Below are 21694 nucleotides of genomic sequence, written 5' to 3' on the forward strand. Positions count from 1 at the left end.
TTTCAAATACACTTATCTCAGCAACTCCAAACACCACGATCCGCTCTGTAAGTCTGAATGAAAAGCTTTCACCGACACCTCACAAACAGACCTGCAGGAATATAAAGGAGTCTCACTAACGAAGCATTGATTGCAGCTGGGCGAGGCTGGACCTCAGCTAGCCCAGAGAGAGAGAGAATTAACTCCTTCACTGCCGAGAAAACACAAAGCACCAACAAGTCAGCTGCGAGAAGTCAGGCTGTGTACTCGTGACGATCTTCGTGGCAACACACCCGTGACAGTGACAGGGTGCATTTCACCACAGACACTTGGACGAGTAGGCATGGACAGGGGCATTACATGTCGCTGACTGGGCACTGGGTAACTATGGTGACAGCAGGACAAGGGGCTGCTGTCCAAGTCTTGCCGTCCCCACGAGTTGTGCGTCAATCCTCTTTATGTCAAAGTTCCTCCACTGCTTCTGCCTCCTCAACCTCCTCTCGGTCTTCCACCTGCACCCAAAGCCTGTCTGGTCATGCCACAAGCTTTCTAACTGCGCAGAAGGGATCCTGCACACCTCCTTACTATGCTGGCAGTAGGGCTCAACGTCATCAGGCGGTTTTTACTTTGAAATGTCTGGGAAATGTGAGTCACACAGCTGAGGAGTTGTGGTCAGCTCTGGAGAACCAATATCATGAATGGTTGTCTCCACTGGACCTGAAACCAGGGAAGGCCGTGTGCGACAATGCTGCAAACCTGGGTGCGGCCCTTCGCCGGAGCAATGTCACACACGTGCCTTGTATGGCTCACGTGTTGAACCTGGTTGTCCAGCAATTTTTAGCCCACTATCCCAGATTAGATGGCCTTCTGCAGAGGGCACGGTCGCTGTGTGCTCACTTCCGCCGTTCGCATCCCGCAGCTCAGCGACTTACATCTCTACAGAAGTCGTTGGGCCTGCCACTTCACCGGCTAAAATGCGATGTGCCTACCCGGTGGAATTCAACTCTGCACATGTTGCAGCAACTGTGGCAGCACCGTCAAGCCCTGGTGCAATACGTTCTGACGTATAGCCTGGGCCAACGAGATCCGGAGGTGGGGCAAATCACGCTGGAGGAGTGGTCTCAGATCAGGGACCTATGCACCCTTCTGCACAGTTTTGAAATGGCGACGAAGATGTTTAGTGCTGACGATGCCATTATCAGCATGACTATTCCGGTGATTTACATGCTGGAGCACATGTTAAACAGAATTCGGAGTCAGGTGGTGGCACAAGAGGAGGTGGAGGAAGTAGAGGAGGAGAAGTTGTATGCGGAAGGGCTAACATCTGCAAGGTCCAGACGGTCGGCAGCACCAAGGCGGCAGGCATGTGAGGGTGGGGGAGATGGTTTTACCAGGGCGCATGGTAGCAGCCAAACTAGTGAGGAAGGTGCAGGAGCCCAGGAAGAAGTGGAGGACGAACTGATGGAAGACTCATCAGATGAGGGAGACCTTGATCACATTTCTGTTGTGCGTGGTTGGGGGGAGAGGACAGAGGAAGGAAGCATGATTGTTACCTCGCCACCAACACAACAGGGACTTGATGCTCCTGGATGCGCAACACACATGAGTGCCTTCTTGCTGCACTACCTGCAACATGACCCTCGAATTGTGAGAATTAGAAATAATCCTGACTACTGGGTTGCCACACTGTTAGATCCCCGGTACAAAAGTAAATTTGCAGAAATTATTCCTGCCATAGAAAGGGATGCACGCATGCAGGAGTATCAGCAGAGACTGTTGCAGAATCTTACATGTGCTTTTCCACAAAACACTAGTGGTGCACGTAGTGAATCTCACAGTTCCAACTTGCCAACCATGGGACCGTCAAGTGTTCAGCACTCAAACCGTAACAGAACCACAGTATCTGCTGGTAACATCAATTTTGCGGAATCATTTCACCACTTTTTTAGCCCATCCTTTGCAAGGCCACAGGAGACAAGAAGTCTGACACATAGTCAACGCCTAGAGACGATGGTACAGGAGTATCTCCAAGTAAACATTGAAGCCATGACTGTGTCACTGGACCCTTGCTCTTTTTGGGCTTCCAATCTGGATAAATGGCCGGAGCTAGCCACTTACGCCTTGGAGATCTTGTCATGCCCCGCAGCCAGCGTTCTGTCTGAACGTGTGTTCAGCGCTGCTGGTGGTGTGCTGACAGATAAGCGCACGCGGCTCTCCACTGATAATGTAGACAGACTCACGTTCATAAAGATGAACAAATCATGGATCCGAAACGACTTTTCTACCCCTGTGTCATCCTGGGGAGAGTAAAAGCTTGATGATTGGTTAAAATCACCCTACCAACCGTTTTAAGCTTTCAAATTACTAATCATGTTTATCTGTATCTTGACTGGAAAATAATTTGGGCTTTGTAGCAGTGTGCAGCTCTGATCCTATTAGCCCATCTATACTAGGCTCCACCAGATTTAAAATTAATAATAATTTTTAGCTGCATCTAGCCCGGAAAATAATTTTGGGGCTCCGAGATGCGCAAGACACATAAGTGCCTTCTTGCTGCACTACCTGCAACATGACCCTCATATTGTCAGAATTCGAAGTAATCATGACTACTGGGTTGCCACACTCTTAGATCCCCCAAACTTTTCGATCAACCTTTTCATTTTAATAAAGACCAAAAAAATGGTCATTTTTGAAATTATAAGCATTAGCAGGTTATTAGAAACTGAAATCAAACAGTTTTCAACTCAAAACTTTATTCTAGGTGATGTTACATTTTCACATAGGACCCCTTGTTCGAAAGGAGCTTCTGAACTCTCTCGTCCATTGAATTTGTCAGGTTTTGGATGGTTTCTGCTTCAATTGTTTTGCATGAGGACAGAATACCCTCCCAGAGCTGTTGCTTAGATGTGAACTGCCTCCCGCCATCATAGACACTCCTTTTGATGATCCTCCAGAGGTTCTGAATGGGGTAGAGGTCAGGGGAGCATGGGGGTCACACCATAAGTTTGTCCCCTTTTATGCCCATATCAGCCAGAGATGCAGATGTTTTATGTGCAGCATGAGATGGTGCAATATCATGCAAAAAAATGATCTTGCTGTGAAATACATGGTTCTTCTTCTTGAACCATGGCAGGAAGTGCATTTTGAGAAAATCCACATACATTATGGAGTTCATCTTTAGCGCCTTCAGGGATCCTAAAGGGGCCGACAATCTCTCTCCCCATGATTCCAGCCCAAAACATTACTCCACCTCCTCCTTGTTGGCGCTGTAGCCGTGTTTGCGTGGGGTGTCCATCAACCAGCCATCCTCCACTCCATCCATCTGGACCATCGAGCGCTGCACGGCACTCATCCGTGAACAAAACAGTTTTGAAATCAGTCTTCATGTAATGTTTGGCGCACTGGAGCCGTTTCTGCTTGTGTGAAGTGGATAGAGGAGGTCGACAGGATGGCATATGCACAGCTGCAAACCTCTGAAGGACCCTGCATCTTGTTGTTCGGGGGACGTTGGAGGCACCAGCAGCTTCAAAAACTTGTCTGCTGCTATGACAAGGCTTTTTTGCCCCTGCTCTTTTAACCTGACGTAATTGCCTGTAGGAAAGAGTCCTCAATTTGCCCTTATCAGCACGCACACGTGTGTACTGTGAATCAGCTACATACTTCTTGATTGCCAAGACACTTCATCCTGATCATCGCACAATGTTGATTGTAGTCATGCCTTGACCTAAACACTCCACAATTTGTTGCTTCTCAGCAGCCGACACATCCTTTTTCTTTCCCATTTTGGCAGAAAATGTAGGCTGCTTAATAATGTGAGACAGCCTTCTTAAGTAGTCTTGCCTTTCATTGGACACACCTGCCAAACTAATTAGCACAGGTGTCTGCAATTGCTTACAGTGATATAAAGAGCCCTGACACACATCACCATCAATGAGTTTAACTGACAAACAAACAAATTCTTCCCTTATCACTCCTAAACACTTTTTGCATAATAATTTGGAACAGTGTACATGTGCTTTTCCACAAAACACCAGTGGTTCACGTAGTGAATCTTACAGTTCTAACTTGCCAACCGTGGTCTGTATGGAGTTGTTCAATAAAGGGCCCAAAATTAAGATAACATAGATGGGAGAGGTCTCTATGAATAGGAATTCCTAAGTATTTGATACCCTGTGAGGGCCAGGCAAAGGGAAAGTTGGACTGGATGGAATCCTATATGGATTTGGGGAGGGAGACATCGAGGGCCTCAGACTTCGCTGCATTGATTTTAAAATTTGACCATGTAACAAAGTGATCTATTTCAGCCATAACAGCATGGATGGATATATGTAATTGAGTGATATATACTAGTACATCATCAGCAAATAGAGAGCACTTGTACTCGGTGCCTCCCACCTCAATCCACCTAATATTGGGGTTATGGCGAATTGATGAGAGCAGGTGCATCCCTGCCTTGTCCCATTGGTGATTGTGAAAGGTGATGAAAATGTTCTGATGCACCCCCTGGGCCTTGGGACACCCGGAGCCGGACCCTTTTTGGTGGATGCTGGTGGTTGTAGTCTTCGTGGCGGCGACCCGGTTCCGTGGCTCAGGGTGGTCAAACCAGTGGCGGAACTATTTATGTGGTTTTGATGTTTAAATGTCCGACTACGCCACCCGTGGATTGCGGTAAGAGTGAACCACCGCTGCAGGGCAGACCGCTGAGGCTGGTGTTGTGGGTGCAGCAGAGCATAGCATAACTCCCCACGGGAGGAGTATAGCCTCAGGGCAGTGTATGCGGAGGATGGGGGTGATGGTGCAGGGCAGCAGCAGTAACGACACGGAGTCAGTGATGCAGTCCAGGGCCTTTACTCACAGTTCTTATTATCCAGACCACGTCTGCAGGTAACGGCTGCCCACGTCGTACTGTGCTCACCAGGTGAGGGTCTCAGATAACTCCCAGATAACTTTGGAGCGCTTCACAGGACCCCCTTTGTGTGTCCTTTGTCTGGCCTTTCTTACCAACCCTTCTGTCCGGCTGCCTCGGGCCTCCTCTTGGTAAACTTGGCGCCAGTTTCCCTGACCCTATGTGCTGCCCTCCTAGCGGGTGTAGCGAGGGGCTGTGCCACATAAAATGTCACAGCCTCCGGTTTCTAGCTGAGGGTCGTTTCCTGCCTCCACTAGTTTCGGGGACCGGTCTCCCCCTTTGGCCTGACCCCTCCATGCAGGTGGATTCGGGCGTGCGGTGGCGACTCGCCCGTCCGCACCCCTGGGATCCCTTCGTTCCTCGTTCCTGGAGCCTTCTCCGCTCCTCTTCCTTCCTTCTCCCTCTTCCAGGCCTGGGCCTCTTTTACTAGGCCTGCCTCCGGAGCAGAGCTCATGCAGAGCCCATGCTCCCTGCCACTTCTGCTCAGACTTCTCTGCACTGAACTAAGATGGTGCCCACCTTTTATACTCCCTTCTCAATGCACCCAGGAACTGCTTCCTCCCTGCTCCTGCACTACAGGGTTCCCCTTCCTCAGTGTTCCCTCCCCCCACTCCAGCCAGGGACAGGGACTGTCGTGCCCATCTCAGGGGCATATTGGTCGCCCTGCCCCACGGCAATGTGGTGTAATGCATGCAGGTGTCGGGTCCTGATCCACACTCCATCCTTACCTGAGAGTGAGATATCACACCTCTGGGTGAGGTGCAATACCTCTGTAGCAACCGAGCCCTCAGGGTGCTACAGTTCCATTTATCTTCAGCCTAGGTGACGTATTGCGATACAGGGCCGTGATTTTGTCTATAAAAGGGTCCCCTAGACCCCTACCCCAAGCTTTTTAAGAGAATCATATATGGCATGCCAGGAGACTCTATGGAATGCTTTCTCAGCATCCAACGAGAGTATCTAATTTCAAATTTTTAACTGCATCTAGCCCAGGAAATACTTTGTGCCTAGTAGCAGTGTCTGCTAGTCAGCGGATTATCCCGGCTGTTAAGCAAGCTACACCACCTGTAGTTTGGACACTTAATGTTTTCAAAGGAAATGCTTCGGGACCACGGGATACTCAGTGAAGAGCATCAGGAGGCACCCCAAGGCATAGGGGCTGGGACTGGCAGTAGGATGCCTTGCGGTGGACAGCCGAGGTCGATCCTTATAAAAGCTTTTTAACTGCAGCAGCTTTAGTGGACGCTACTGGAGCTGGAATTACGCGGCTGCTGGCATGAGACTTGCCCTCCAATAGATCCTTGTAAATGGATTTAAAGTGTATTCATTCAAATTAGAGAGACAATTTAAATTAAAAAGCTTAGAGCTGCCTCCACCACAGGGGGGCTCGCTCGACCCACCAGCGGACAGGCACCAGTATTGGGAGAGGGGGGCTGGCCGTCAGAGTTCACCACGGCTCTGGCACAAACCCGGCGACACGGAGGTGGCACGGGCAGGAGCGGACTGAACGTGTCGGCTTCTCACTTTTTGGATTTTAGAAGGGCATGACATGCCTATATCTGTGTCTCCCCCTCCTTTTACTCCTCCACCTCTTTTCTTTTCTCCTGACTATATGTACTTGTCACTTTTCCATGTGTTAGTTGTGTCTTCTGAGCAGTTTGTCAGCTTTTGGACACCTTTGAAGGTGCTTTCTATGTGTTTCTATGTGTTTTTGTTTGCCTGCCATTGGTTTTAACGGTGTTCGAAGGTGTTCGACGAACAGTTCGACGAACAGTTCGGCGAACACACGGGTGTTCGACGAACCGAACCGAACTCGAACACTACGGGGGTGGCTCAACACTACTCTCCACTCTTCCTCCAGACTCTGGGACCTTGATTTCCAAATGAAAATTGGAACTCTGAGACCTTGTGGAGTGTGTCAACGACTGCCGCTCTATAGGCCTCAAGGACACCATTCTCTCCTCATTCTCCTCCTCGTTCTCGCTCTCCTCAGGCCATCCACGCTGAACAGACGGTATGAATGTGGTGTGAGTAGTACTGTCTGTAGCGCAGGAAACCAGCTCCTGTTCCTCCTCCTCATTATCACCCAATCCGTGTTGAGATGATATGAGGGCGGGCTGTGTAGCATCACCCTGTATAGTTCCCTTCTCCACCTGCAATGCGTCCTCTTAAATTTTGAGCAGCGAGCGTTTCAGTAGACAAATGGTATGGAGATGCTAATTATGGTGTCATCGCCGCTCACCATCTTGGTGGAGTCTTCAAAGTTTTGGAGGATGGCAAAGATGTTAGACATTTATGCCCACTCATCAGCTCTTATGTGCGGAGGCTCACCTAAATTCCAATGGGCGTGTTGAAGCTGATACTCAACAACTACCCTCTGCTGCTCACAAATCCTTCCCAACATCTGCAATGTTGGTTTCCAACACGTGCTCACATCACACACCAGTCGGTGAGCTGGAAGCTGCAAATGCTGCTGAATCACTGGCAGGGTGGCGAAAGCTGTAGCTAACTTTTAGAAATGGGCACACATGCGGCGTACTTTCACAAGCAGCTCAGACAAATCTGGGTAGGTTTTGAGAAACCGCTGAACCACTAAGTTGAGCACATGGGCCAGGCATGGTGCATGTGCGAGGTTGCCAAGCTTCAGAGCTGCCACCAGGTTCCAGCCATTGTCACACACGACCATGCCTGGGTGTAGGTTCAGCGGTGAGAGCCACAGATCTGCCTGCTCTAGTACAGCTTTCAACAACTCTGCAGTGATGTGCAGTTTGTCACCTAAGCATATTCAGCACAGCCTGTTGTCGCTTGACTGAGGCAGTACTGCAGTGCTTCCAGCTTGCGACTGACATGGTAATTTTGGAGATGGAGGCCAAAAAGGAGGAGGACGTGTAGGAGCTGTAGAATGTGGGGGCAACCCTGATTGACCCAGGGCCTGCAATCCTCTGCGTCGGGAGGATGTGTTCCATCCCAGCTTCCACAATATTAACCCACGGTAATAAAAAGAGGGATAAAAGGGGAGAGAAGGGACGCAGAGTCTAAGTGTAGATGAATATGTGCATTTGCCACAACAATATTTGTTTTTTGCACTCACCCTTTAGATGTCTTGTGTTTTCACTCAAATGATCCGTATAGTGGATCAGCTCTTTGCAATCCTCTGGTCTGCAGCACAAATGCAGGAACTATGTCAGTCCTGGTATAAGGCTTGCATGTTGGATTGTGTAGTGGAAAGAAGGTTTCCCTTTTTCGTTGCTTCCGGAGGATAAGGATGGTTGGTTAAAGATGAATTATTTTTCTCAATATCAGATTTATTCAAAATATTTCTAAGAACAAACAATGCGTTTCTGCCAGCAACGGCCTTCATCAGGTATAATATGCACTTGTAAGGACTTCAAAGGAAGACAATCTTTATAGACTGGTTACTCACTTTGAGTACTACTACTCATATTGAGAAAAATAATTAATCTTTAACCATCCTTATCTTCCGGAAGCGCCGAAAAAGGGAGACTTTCTTTCCACTACACAATATTAACCCAGTGATCCGTCAGTGAGATGTCCCTGGCCACAAGCACTTGTCCACTTGTCCATGGTTAGGTAGTCCTTCGCAGTAACTGCATTGGTGAGGGTACGGGTAATGTTCTGGGATCCGTGCTTGTATAAGACAGGGAAGGCACCCCGGAAGAAATAGTGGCAGCTGGGGACCGAGTACCGAGGGACTGCCACCGCCATGAGGTTGTGGAAAGCTACCGCCTTCATGAGCCTAAAAGGCAAAATTTCTACTGCAAGCAGTTGAGAAATGTGGCAGTTTATTATTGTGGCCTGTGGGTGGGTGGCTGCATATTTGCGCTTGTGTTCCAAGGACTGGGGTAGGGACATTTGTACACTGCGCTGGGACAAGGACGTGGATGTAGTTGCTGATGGTGATGTTTGCAAGTGTGCAACAACAGGTGCAGGGTGGGAGGCATCTTCGCCTGCATCATGGATAGAGGCTTGGCATGCACATACAACAGAAGAAGAGGCAGTGGTGTCAACTGCAGACACTGTTTCTGGACCCTGGTGTTCAGCCCAACTAGTCTTGTGCTTTGCTGTCATGTGCCTGAGCATGCTGGTGGTGGTCAGGCTGGTAGATGATGCAAATTGGGCTTTTTTGGGTTAACTGGACAGTCTTTAAAAAAGAGCCAGACTCGGGAAGACCTAGCAGTTGAACTGGCAACTTTCCTGGTATTGGTGTTTTGGGGAACAGTTGCCCGCCTTGTGTCTGTGGCCACCCCACTGCATCTTCCTGCCTGTTGTGGTGCTACACCTCCCTTCCCCTCTGCGCTGCTGTCCTTGCTATGCATGTCACCTTACCAGGTTGGGTAAGGGACTTCATTGTCCACCACCTCATCTTACACTTCCGCACCCTGGTCCTCCTCCTGACTTTCTGTCAATTGTGCCTAATCATCATCCCCCTCTTGTGATAGTAATTGCACTTTCCCACCGTCACCCTCGTGTAACCATGGCTGCTGAAATATTTGGGCATCACTACATCTGATCTCCTGTTGCCGCGGTTGAAGCGGACCAAGCGAGAGGCCAGAATCTAGAAATGGAAAGATGAACAAAATAGCTCTTCGGAGTGTCTAAGTGTGGGATCAGTTGTCTCCGGGCACTCAGCATGGTGGGACGAAGGAGGATCAGGGTGAGGAAGATGCTGACTCCAAGTAAAAGAAATCTTCTGGATCCGCACATTCCTCAAACAAGAATTCGCAAAAATAATTGTGCATGCCCTCATCACCTCCTGCCTCGACTAGTGCAACCTCCTGCTCTGTGGCCTCCCTTCTAGCACTCTCGCACCCCTCCAATCTATCCTAATCTCTGCTGCTTGACTAATCCACCTGTCCCCTCCACTATTCCCTGGCCTCTCCTCTCTGTCAATCTCTTCACTGGCTCCAAATTGCCCAGAGACTCCAGTTCAAAATCCTAACCTTGGCATGAAAAGCCATCCACAACCTGTCTCCTCCATACATCTGTGACCTAGTCTCCCGGTACTTACCTGCACACAACCTCCAATCCTCACAAGATCTCCTTCTCTACTCCGCTCTTATCTCCTCTTCCCACAATCGCATACAAGATTTCTCCTGTGCATCCCCCTTACTCTGGAACGCTCTACCCCAACATATCAGGCTCTCGCCTTACATGAAAACCTTCAAAAGGAACCTGAAGACCTATTTATTCTGACAAACCTAGAACCTGCAGTAACCACCACTCCACCATACAGCTGCATGACCAGCTCTATCCTCACCTACTGTATCCTCACTTATCCCTTGTAGACTGTGAGCCCTCATGGCCAGGGTTCTCTCTCGTCTTGTACCAATCGCCTTCATGTTTTTTTTAAGATTATTGTAATTGTTTTTGCTACGTGTACCCCTTTTTCACATGTAAAGCGCCATGGAATAATAATAATAATAATGTGGTACAGTCTCACGGCGTACTGAGACTGGACAGTGTGGAAGTCAGGGTTGTGGTGGTGGCAGGGCCGGCGTCAGCACCTGGCGCACGCCGGCAAGTGCCGGGGCCCTGAGCAGGCCAGGGCTGTCCACTTGCGGTCGGGCACCCCGCCGGGCTATGGGAGGAGGAGAGCGGGACCAGCGCCCGCCCTTCTCCCCCGCTTGCTCAGGGCCCCGGCAGCCAGATACTTACCTCTCCCTGGGCCTCCGCAGATCCGCTGTCTTCCCGCTCTGCGCTCCCTGTGACGTCTCAGGTCAGAGGGCGCGGTGACATCTTTCCACCACGCCCTCCCCTGAGCCATCACAGACAGCGCAGAGTGGGAAGATGCCGGTGACGCTGGAGTCTGGAACTGAGCCAGTAGGGGCCAGTATTCTGTATGGAGCATTTTATGGGGGCCAGTATTCCGTATGGAGCATTTTATGGAGGCCAGTATTCTGTATGGAGCATTTTATAGGGGCCAGTATTCTGTATGGAGCATTTTATGGGGGCCAGTATTCTGTATTGAGCATTTTATGGGGGCCAGTATTCTGTATTGAGCATTTTATGGGGTCCGGTATTCTGTATGGAGCATTATAAGGGGACCAGTATCCTGTACGGAGCATTATATGGGGGCCAGTATCCTGTACGAAGCGTTTTATCGGGGCCAGTATTCTGTATGGAGCGTTATATGGGGGCCAGTATTCTGTATGGAGCGTTATATATGGGGGCCAGTATTCCGTATGGAGCATTTTATGGAGGCCATTATTCTGTATGGAGCATTTTATGGGGGCCAGTATTCTGTATGGAGCATTTTATGTGGGCCAGTATTCTATATTGAGCATTTTATGGGGGCCAGTATTCTGTATTCAGCATTTTATGGGGTCCAGTATTCTGTATGGAGCATTTTATGGGGGCCAGTAAACTGTGTGAGGTGAGTATTTGATTTTTTTTTTTTTAATGTATGGAGGCATGGGGCATTATATGGGGGGTGACATCCTGCAAGGGGCATTATTTGGGTGGGTGACATCCTGCATGGGGCATTATATGTGGGGGACAAGTAACATAGTAACATAGTTTTTAAGGTTTAAGGAAGACTAAGTCCATCTAGTTCAACCCATAGCCTAACTTGTTGATCCAGAGGAAGGCAAAAAAACCCATGTGGCAAACACTAAGCTCAACATTGGGGAAAAAAATTCCTTCCCGACTCCATACGACAATCAGACTAGTTCCCTGGATCAACGCCCTATCAAGGAATCTAGTATTTATAACCTGTAATATTATACTTTTCAAGAAAGGCATTCATGCCCTTCTTAAATTTTAACAGTGAATCACTCATTACAACATCATGCGGCCGAGAGTTCCATAGTCTCACTGCTCTTACAGTAAAGAATCCCCGTCTCTGATTATGATTAAACCTTCTTTCCTCCAGACGTAGAAGATGCCCCCTTGTCCCCGTCTCAGGCCTCAGAGTAAAAAGATCAGTAGAAAGGTCTTTGTACTGTCCCCTCATATACTTGTACATAGTAATAAGATCACCCCTAAGCCTTCTTTTTTCCACAGTAAATAACCCCAAGTGTAATAACCTGTCTTGGTATTGCAGACCCCCCAGTCCTCTAATAACCTTGGTCACTCTTCTCTGCACCCGTCCAAGTTCAGCTATGTCTTTCTTATACACCGGAGACCAGAACTGTACACATTATTCTAAGTGTGGTCGCACTAATGACTTGTATAGAGGTAAGTGACATCCTGCATGGGGCATTATATGGGGGGGTGACATCCTGCATGGTGCATTATAAAGAGGGGGGGGTGACATCCTGCATGGGGCATTATATGGGGGGTGACATCCTGCATGGGGCATTATATGGTGGGGTGACATCCTGCATGGGGCATTATATGGGGGGGTTACATCCTGCATGGGTAATTATATGGGGGGGTTACATCCTGCATGGGGAATTATATGGTGGGGTGACATCCTGCATGGTGCATTATAAATAGGGGGGGTGACATCCTGCATGGGGCATTATATGGGGGGTGACATCCTGCATGGGGCATTATATGGGGGGGTGACATCCTGCATGGGGCATTATATGGGGGGGACAAGTGACATCCTGCATGGGGCATGATATGGGGGAGTTACATCCTGCATGGGGCATTATATTGTGGGGTGACATCCTGCATGGTGCATTATAAATAGGGGGGGTGACATCCTGCATGGGGCATTATATGGGGGGTGACACTGCATGGGGCATTATATGGGGGGGTGACATTCTGCATGGTGCATTATATGGGGGGGACAAGTGACATCCTGCATGGGGCATTATATGGGGGAGTTACATCCTGCATGGGGCATTATAAAGAGGGGGGTGACATCCTGCATGGGGCATTATATGGGGGGTGATATCCTGCATGGGGCATTATATGGGGGGGTGACATCCTGCATGGGGCATTATAAAGAGGGGGGTGACATCCTGCATGGGGCATTATATGGGGGGTGATATCCTGCATGGGGCATTATATGGGGGGGTGACTTCCTGCATGGGGCATTATATGGGGGGGAGAGGTGACATCCTACATGGGGCATTATATGGGGGGGGACATCCTGCTGGGGCATTATATGGTGGGTGAAAGGGACATCCTGCATGGGGCATTATATGGGGGAAAGGGACATCCTGCAATGGGCATTATATGGGGGGAAAAGGACATCCTGCATGGGGCATTATATGGGGGGGAGTGACATCCTGCATGGGGCATTATATGGGGGGGAGAAGTGACATCCTGCATGGGGCATTATATGGGGGTTGACATCCTGCATTGGGCATTATATGGGGGGTGACATCCTGCATGGGGCATTATATGGGGGGTGATATCCAGCATGGGGCATTATAAGGGGAGAACAGCCTGCATAGGGCATTATGTGGGGGGAACAGCCTGCATGGAGCATTATATGGGGGCCAGTATCCTGTATGGAGCATTATAAGGGGATCAGTATCCTGTACGGAGCATTATATGGGGGCCAGTATCCTGTACGAAGCGTTTTATGGGGGCCAGTATTCTGTATGGAGCGTTATATGGGGGCCAGTATTCTGTATGGAGCGTTATATATGGGGGCCGGTATTCCGTATGGAGCATTTTATGGAGGCCAGTATTCTGTATGGAGCATTTTATAGGGGCCAGTATTCTGTATGGAGCATATTATGGGGGCCAGTATTCTGTATTGAGCATTTTATGGGGGCCAGTATTCTGTATTGAGCATTTTATGGGGTCCGGTATTCTGTATGGAGCATTTTATGGGGGCCAGTATACTGTGTGGAGCGATTCGCCAGTTTCTGAGCTATTGTGGAATTTACAATAGATATCACTCATGTAATGTAAGAAGTGAAATCTTTGCATTGTACTATACCGATACTATACCGATATTTCTCTGCGGTATCTGTGTATCATGAATCGTGGTATGTGTTAAAGGGGCCCTCTGAGACTATGTCGCCCGGGACCCAGAAAAACAAAAGCAAACTGACTGGAAGCAGTATCTATTTATCTGCTATCCAACCAACAACCTTTTCACACTGGTCTGGCTTTAAGAGTGTATTCCGCGGCCCCCTAGAACGTGAGACAGGAAGCTAGGTCGACATGATGTGGGTGCTTGTTGTACTCCCTCAGCCTCGGCCTCTGCGTGCACCATCACCATTACGTCTACTTCCCCATCTCTTGCCACGAGCTTTACCGATTTTAAATGGAGTTTAATATTTGTCACATTGCCAAAAATGTCTGTATTATTACTGCAGTAATATAGGATCACGTCTGATGACCACGGTTTTAGGCAGTGACCTGAGATGCAGATATGCTTCCAGGGTTCTTCCCCATGCTGTTCCCATGTAATTTCAGCACTATATGGATGTGTCTGATCATGTCTCACACACCACATGGCCAGATAAGGTAGTAAAATGTTAAAATTACATTTCCTGGTGAATGTATTTTTCACCGTTGAAAGCAATGTGAAAGTGCAAAAATGCATCAAAAACGCTACGTGTGAACATAGCCCAAGATGTGGAGGAGCATTTTTGTTTTTGGCTATTTATTTTATCGTATATGCAAGTCATTACCCTGAAAAGAATGTTCCTTATTTTTGTCCAGGAAAATCCATTTTAGCTTTGTTTTGTATGTTTTATTGTTAGTCCGTAAAAGTGGCGTAATACTCTGATAAAATTGTTCACAGCAGTGACCTGGGAGTCAGAGATGCTTCCAGTGATCTTCCCCATGCTGTTCCCATAGCATTTGAGCACTGTTGCCATTGTTTTGGGCAATTTTTAGGCCCCCTCCAGACTTCCGGGGGGCCGCCGGAAAAATGCTTGAGTTTCCCATTGACTTACATTGGGCTCGTTGGTTTGGTCGAGCACCCGAGCATTACGATTTGCTTGATTAGCGGGATAGTATCCATTATTTAGCCAATTACCAGTGCTCGTCTTCCCCCATTTATTTTTTTTATTGTTTTCCCATCCTCTAACATTAGTTGGCTGGAAGGGGCTCTAAAGGGCCGCATACACATTAAACTTACATCTTCCAAACCCAACGATATTGACACGTTTGGCTTACAATATAATGAGTTTGGAAATACTGGGGGAAATAGGGTTCCAGCATGTCTGATTTCGGACTGCAGATGCTTTTATCTCTGAAACACACCTGGACAAAGTGTGTGTTTTTTTAAATATGTGTCTGGGATGTGTGCCTGTATATAGGGGGCTATGTAAGGACTCATACTGAATACAGGGAGGCTATGTGGGGGCTCATTTTGTGTATTTGAAGGACTTAGTTGGGGCCTTATACAGTATATAGTGAGCTAAGTGGGGGCTCATACTGTATAAAGGGGCTATATGTGGACTCATACTATATATAATGGACTATGTGACTGCTAACACTGTTTAAAGAGACTATGTGTTTTTTTTACTGTATATAGGGGCTATGTGGGGGCTCATAATTTATATGGGGGGCTATGTGAGGGCTCATACTATATATAGTGGGCTATGTGGCGGGGCTCATACTTTACATAGTAGTGCTATTTGAGGGCTCAAACTGTATATAGGGAGGCTATTTGAGGGCTCATACCGTATATAGGGGGCCATGTGGTGGATCATACTGTATATAGGTGGATTACGCTCAATGAATATAGGGGGCTATGTGGGGGCTCACACTGTATACAGGAGGCAATTTGAAGGCTCATACTGTATATAGGGGGCCATGTGAGGGGCTCATTCTTTATATAATAGGGATATTTGAGAGCTCATACTGTGTATAGGGAGGCTATTTGAGGGTTCATACTGTTTATAGGGGCTATGTAGGTGCCTATACTATATATAGGTAGAATATGTGAGGCTCACTGTATATAGGGAATATAAGAGGGCTCATACTCTATATAGGAGGCCATTTGAGGTCTCATACTGTATAAAGGGGGTATGTGAGGGCCCATACTGTATATAGAGATGCTATGTAGGGTATACACTGTATATAGCATGCTATGTGGGGCTTATGTTGTATATAGGTGGATTATGTGGGGGCTCACTGTATACAAGGAGCTATGTGAGGGCTTATACGGTATATGTGGCGCCCTGCTGTGCATTGGTGCCACAGAACCCAGAAGGGTGCATGGATGGACTTCTCCACAAGAGGCCCTCACACATTCACACACCTCCACCCTACCACGTCAGACCAGCAGAGGTATCCCGTCAGGGACATATATATAGGAAGTGTGGAGCCAGGCAGCTCAGATTAGTGTTCAGAGACAGAGAGGAACACAGCTCAGAGGTGAGCAGAGAGCGTGCTGACGCTCAGAGAGCAATGAAGAGGCAGCACGCTGGCTGCCGTGCTTAGGCGAGCCAAGGCCTACAGCACAAGTGAAAGCCTAGTGAGGGCCTTGAGTGTGGCCGAAGGCGAGAGGAGAAGGAAAAGTAGCAAGGGGGCAGAGGAGCATAGCAGGCTCACCCCGAGATATATACCGGACACCGGGTCCGCGCCAACAGGGATTCTTTATACCCAGTAGGGACCACCGGAACCCCTGGAGGACTACAGGTCCCAGGTTTACCAAATGCTGACTACAGTACCAGGGCTAGGAGTCACGGAGGCCCCAGCATCCAGGGAGAGTGATCTCCAAAGAGAAGGCCCTACCACCAGGTCAGCAGGTGCAAGAGAGAGAGAGACAGTAACCAAGCTAGGCCTAGCTCCAGGCAGGTCAGAAGCTTAACGAGTAAAGTCACGTATCAGGAGGCCCTACACCCGCTCACTGGGGAGTGTCCAAAAGTGCACCCTTCGCCCGGAGTACTCTGGACCGTGCCTGCAGCATCACCAGTAAAGGTCCTGAAGCTTACCCCCGTGTGAGTGTCCATTAGAGATGAGCGGTGTTCGACTTGAACTGTTCGCCAATCTCAAATTCGAGCTGTTTTGGGCGGTGTTCGAGCCGTTCGACGAACCCGAACGATTTGCAAAAAATTTGGCTGTTCGAGGTTATGTTCGATAACTGTTCGCACACCAAAATCGTAACTGGATTTTTTCACAGTAATACTGTTAATCAATGTTAATAGACAGTTTCAGTGTAGAGTGGGGGGGGGGGGGCAGGGGATGGTTCTCTGCAGAAATAATGCCGATCTCCATTTTTTTTTTCTTTCCCGCATTTACTGTGGGGAGGTGCAGTCTGTCAGCCTATCAGCAGCGCACACACGCAGCGAAGTGCTTTTTTTTCACACAAGCAAGGGAATGTGTCATTGGCTGTGTATGTCACATGTCCTTGCCCTATAAGACCCAGCCATTTTCCTGTCGCCACCGTTTTCTCACTGCTACAGCTGAGTGTTAGATGGCACTGCTGCTGCTGTGGGCGCTATACTTCAGGGGAGGAGTCCTGAGGAGATAATTTGCATATTCCCACTGCATTTTGGGGTAAGTGAAGAGTCTCCGCGAGCTCAAAGAACACTGGATTTTGGCTGTTGGAGCTGAAAAGAGGACATCGGTAAACCAGGGGAGGAGTCCTGAGGAGATAATTTGCATATTCCCACTGCATTTTGGGGTAAGTGAAGAGTCTCCGCGAGCTCAAAGAACACTGGATTTTGGCTGTTGGAGCTGAAAAGAGGACATCGGTAAACCAGGGGAGGAGTCCTGAGGAGATAATTTGCATATTCCCACTGCATTTTGGGGTAAGTGAAGAGTCTCCGCGAGCTCAAAGAACACTGGATTTTGGCTGTTGGAGCTGAAAAGAGGACATCGGTAAACCAGGGGAGGAGTCCTGAGGAGATAATTTGCATATTCCCACTGCATTTTGGGGTAAGTGAAGAGTCTCCGCGAGCTCAAAGAACACTGGATTTTGGCTGTTGGAGCTGAAAAGAGGACATCCGTAAACCAGGGGAGGAGTCCTGAGGAGATAATTTGCATATTCCCACTGCATTTTGGGGTAAGTGAAGAGTCTCCGCGAGCTCAAAGAACACTGGATTTTGGCTGTTGGAGCTGAAAAGAGGACATCCGTAAACCAGGGGAGGAGTCCTGAGGAGATAATTTGCATATTCCCACTGCATTTTGGGGTAAGTGAAGAGTCTCCGCGAGCTCAAAGAACACTGGATTTTGGCTGTTGGAGCTGAAAAGAGGACATCGGTAAACCAGGGGAGGAGTCCTGAGGAGATAATTTGCATATGCCCACTGCATTTTGGGGTAAGTGAAGAGTCTCCGCGAGCTCAAAGAACACTGGATTTTGGCTGTTGGAGCTGAAAAGAGGACATCTGTAAACCAGGGGAGGAGTCCTGAGGAGATAATTTGCATATTCCCACTGCATTTTGGGGTAAGTGAAGAGTCTCCGCGAGCTCAAAGAACACTGGATTTTGGCTGTTGGAGCTGAAAAGAGGACATCCGTAAACCAGGGGAGGAGTCCTGAGGAGATAATTTGCATATTCCCACTGCATTTTGGGGTAAGTGAAGAGTCTCCGCGAGCTCAAAGAACACTGGATTTTGGCTGTTGGAGCTGAAAAGAGGACATCGGCAAACCGCGCGCCGCTAGGCGCGCGCATTTTGAAGCTTTTTTTTTAAGCTTTTTTCACTGTTTTCAGAACATTAACAATAAGAACATGGAAGAGTCCAGGAGCCATTTGGTGAGCTGTATATCCTGCTACATGTTCACAGACTTGCCAGTGGAAAAGCCAAACTTCACATGCCAGAAATGCAAGCTTGTGTCCCTGTTGGAGGAAAAGTTGCGAAATCTAGAAGAGAGGTTAACTACCTTGAAAATCATTAAGGAAGGTGAAGAGTTCTTAGACAGAGCAGAATTATCTCTTCATGATTCAGAAAGAGAAGAAATTCGAACTGCACCTGACGAAACAGAGGAATGGAAGCATGTGACCCACAGAAGCAGGAGGATCGAGAAGCAGTCAGCACCCATACTGCTCAGGAACCAGTACCAGGCTCTCACGCAGGAGAACCATGAAGAAATACAGCAAAATAAGACTTTGCCTGCAATGAATAACCTTGTAAGCCCTCAGAATCCTCCTGGATGGAGAAAGAAGAATGTTGTGAAGAAAAAACGGAGAGTGGTGGTCATGAGGGATTCCCTGTTAAGAGGAACAGAGGCCGCTATCTGCAGACCAGACATAACCTCAAGAGAAATGTGCTGTCTTCCAGGAGCAAAAATTAAAGATGTGTCTGACAAGATATCAAGACTCTTCAGACCTACAGATCACTACCCATTCCTGCTAATACATGTGGGGACAAATGACACCGCAGGAAAGGACCTGGAAACCATCTGCAGTGACTTTGAAGACTTAGGCAAGAAAGTGAAAGAATTGGGAGCGCAGGTGGTCTTCTCATCCATCCTCCCAGTGGATGGCCATGGAACAATGAGGTGGAATAAGATTCTACAGGTGAACAACTGGCTACGTCGATGGTGCCGTCAACAAGGATTTGGATTTCTGGATCACGGAATGAATTACCTATACGATGGACTACTTGCTAGAGATGGGGTGCACCTTACGAAGACTGGAAAACATGTATTTGGAAGTCGCCTTGCTACACTCATCAGAAGAGCTTTAAACTAGAACAATGTGGGAAGGGAAGCAAAAGGCCAGAAAAAGCCATACAGCTGACAAATACTATTGAGATCTCTGCTACTGGAAGTGGAAAAGAAGAACAAAGACAACAAAATCTAAATAATAAAAATATGGGAGGAAGAGAAACCAATCACAAACTAAAATGTTTTTATACAAATGCACAAAGCATGGGCAACAAACAAGGAGAATTGGAACTACTAATGCAGGAAAAGGATACATGATTGGAATAAAAGGCTAAAAGGATACAACTTATTTGCAAGAAACAGACTTGATAAACGAGGAGGAGGTGTTGCATTGTATGTTAGAATAGCGTATATCTGCACAGAGATTGAAGCTTCAGAGACTGGGAGTTCTGTGGAAACTGTTTGGGTAAGAATACAAGGAGAGAACAACGGAAAGGACACCATTGTAGGCATTTACTACAGGCCACCTGGGCAAGCTGAAGATATGGATGAACTCTTTATGTATCAAATGACCAAGTTCTCCAAAAAATATGACGTAGTGGTCATGGGAGATTTCAACTATCCAGACATTTGTTGGGAATCTCTCTCAAGTAAAACTAACAGGTCAAGCAAATTCTTATCCTCTCTTGCTGACAACTTTATCTTCCAAAAGGTAGGGGAGAGAACAAGGGGATCTGCTACTTTGGATCTAATCCTTATAAACAGGGAGGAAATGGTTGAGGAGGTAAAGGTGGCTGGGACCCTAGGAGGCAGTGATCATGCTATTATAGAATTTTGGATAACTAGAGGAGGAAGACATGTGAAGACTCAAACTTCAAGGTTAGATTTTAGAAAGGCAGATTTTAAGAGACTCAGAAAGAGAATAGGAGGGATCCAATGGCTGGATGTCCTTAAGGACAAAAATGTCCAGGAAGGATGGGAAATTTTTAAAAATGAGATTCTCAAAGCACAATCGTTAACAATCCCGAAAAGTAGGAAGAATGGGAAGCATTTAAGGAAACCAGGATGGATGAACACAGAACTTAAACACATGCTAAAAAGAAAGAAAGAAATGTTTATTAAATGGAAAGAGGGAGGCATATCTAAAGAAGATTATAATGCAGTCTGCAGATCCTGTAGGGCACGTATCAGGTTAGCTAAAGCTGACAATGAATTAAGGCTTGCAAGAGATGTCAAAAGCAATAAAAAAGGATTTTGTGGGTATGTCAAAAGTAAAAGAAAAGTCAAAGATGCTACAGGATTTTTACAGGATGAAAATGGAGAAATGGTAAGAGAGGATGTTGAGAAGGCCGAACTATTTAATTCCTATTTTGCATCTGTTTTCTCTCAGAAAGAAAATGTAACATCAACTGATCTTCACTGTCCTTTTAAAGGAATAGAGGAATCCAAGTTATCTGTAAACAGAAAGATTGTGAGGGAATATTTAGCTAACATAAATGAGTTCAAGTCTCCAGGTCCAGATGAATTACACCCCAGAGTACTGAAGGAGATCGTAGAAGAAATTTTAGAACCACTCTCCATAATCTTTGAAAATTCTTGGAGAACAGGAGAAGTCCCAGGAGACTGGAGAAGAGCAAATGTTGTTCCTATCTTCAAAAAGGGGAAGAAGGTGGACCCAGGGAACTATAGGCCGGTGAGTCTGACTTCTGTACCAGGAAAGATCTTTGAACAAATTATTAAACAACATGTATGTAAGTACATGGATAAGAATGAAGTGATTAACCAGAGTCAGCATGGGTTTGTAACTAACAAGTCATGTCAGACTAACTTAATTTCCTTCTATGACAGAATCACTGACTGGGTGGATCAGGGAAATGCTGTAGATATAGTATATCTTGACTTCAGCAAAGCATTTGACAAAGTATCTCACACCATCCTTATTGAAAAAATGACCAAGTATGCAATGGACCAGGCAACTGTTAGGTGGATTCATAACTGGCTTAGTGATCGGACTCAAAGGGTGGTTGTAAATGGCTTCACATCCAGCTGGATGAATGTGTCAAGTGGGGTACCACAGGGCTCCGTCCTGGGACTTGTATTGTTCAACATCTTTATCAATGATTTAGATGAAGGAATTGAGGGTAAACTGATTAAATTTGCTGATGACACAAAGCTAGGAGGGATAGCTAATACTAGAGAAGAGAGAGAGAGGATTCAAAAAGACCTAAATAAACTGGAGCAGTGGGCAGCAACCAACAGAATGGTTTTTAACAGGGAAAAATGCAAAGTACTACATCTGGGCAATAAAAATGAAAAAAGCATATACAGAATGGGAGGAATAGAGCTAAGCAACAGTACATGTGAAAAAGACTTAG

Source organism: Phyllobates terribilis, unplaced genomic scaffold (assembly GCF_046119375.1).
Source record: "Phyllobates terribilis strain yellow unplaced genomic scaffold, ASM4611937v1 Scaffold_4__5_contigs__length_816908805, whole genome shotgun sequence".
NCBI classification, from domain to species: Eukaryota; Metazoa; Chordata; class Amphibia; order Anura; family Dendrobatidae; genus Phyllobates; species Phyllobates terribilis.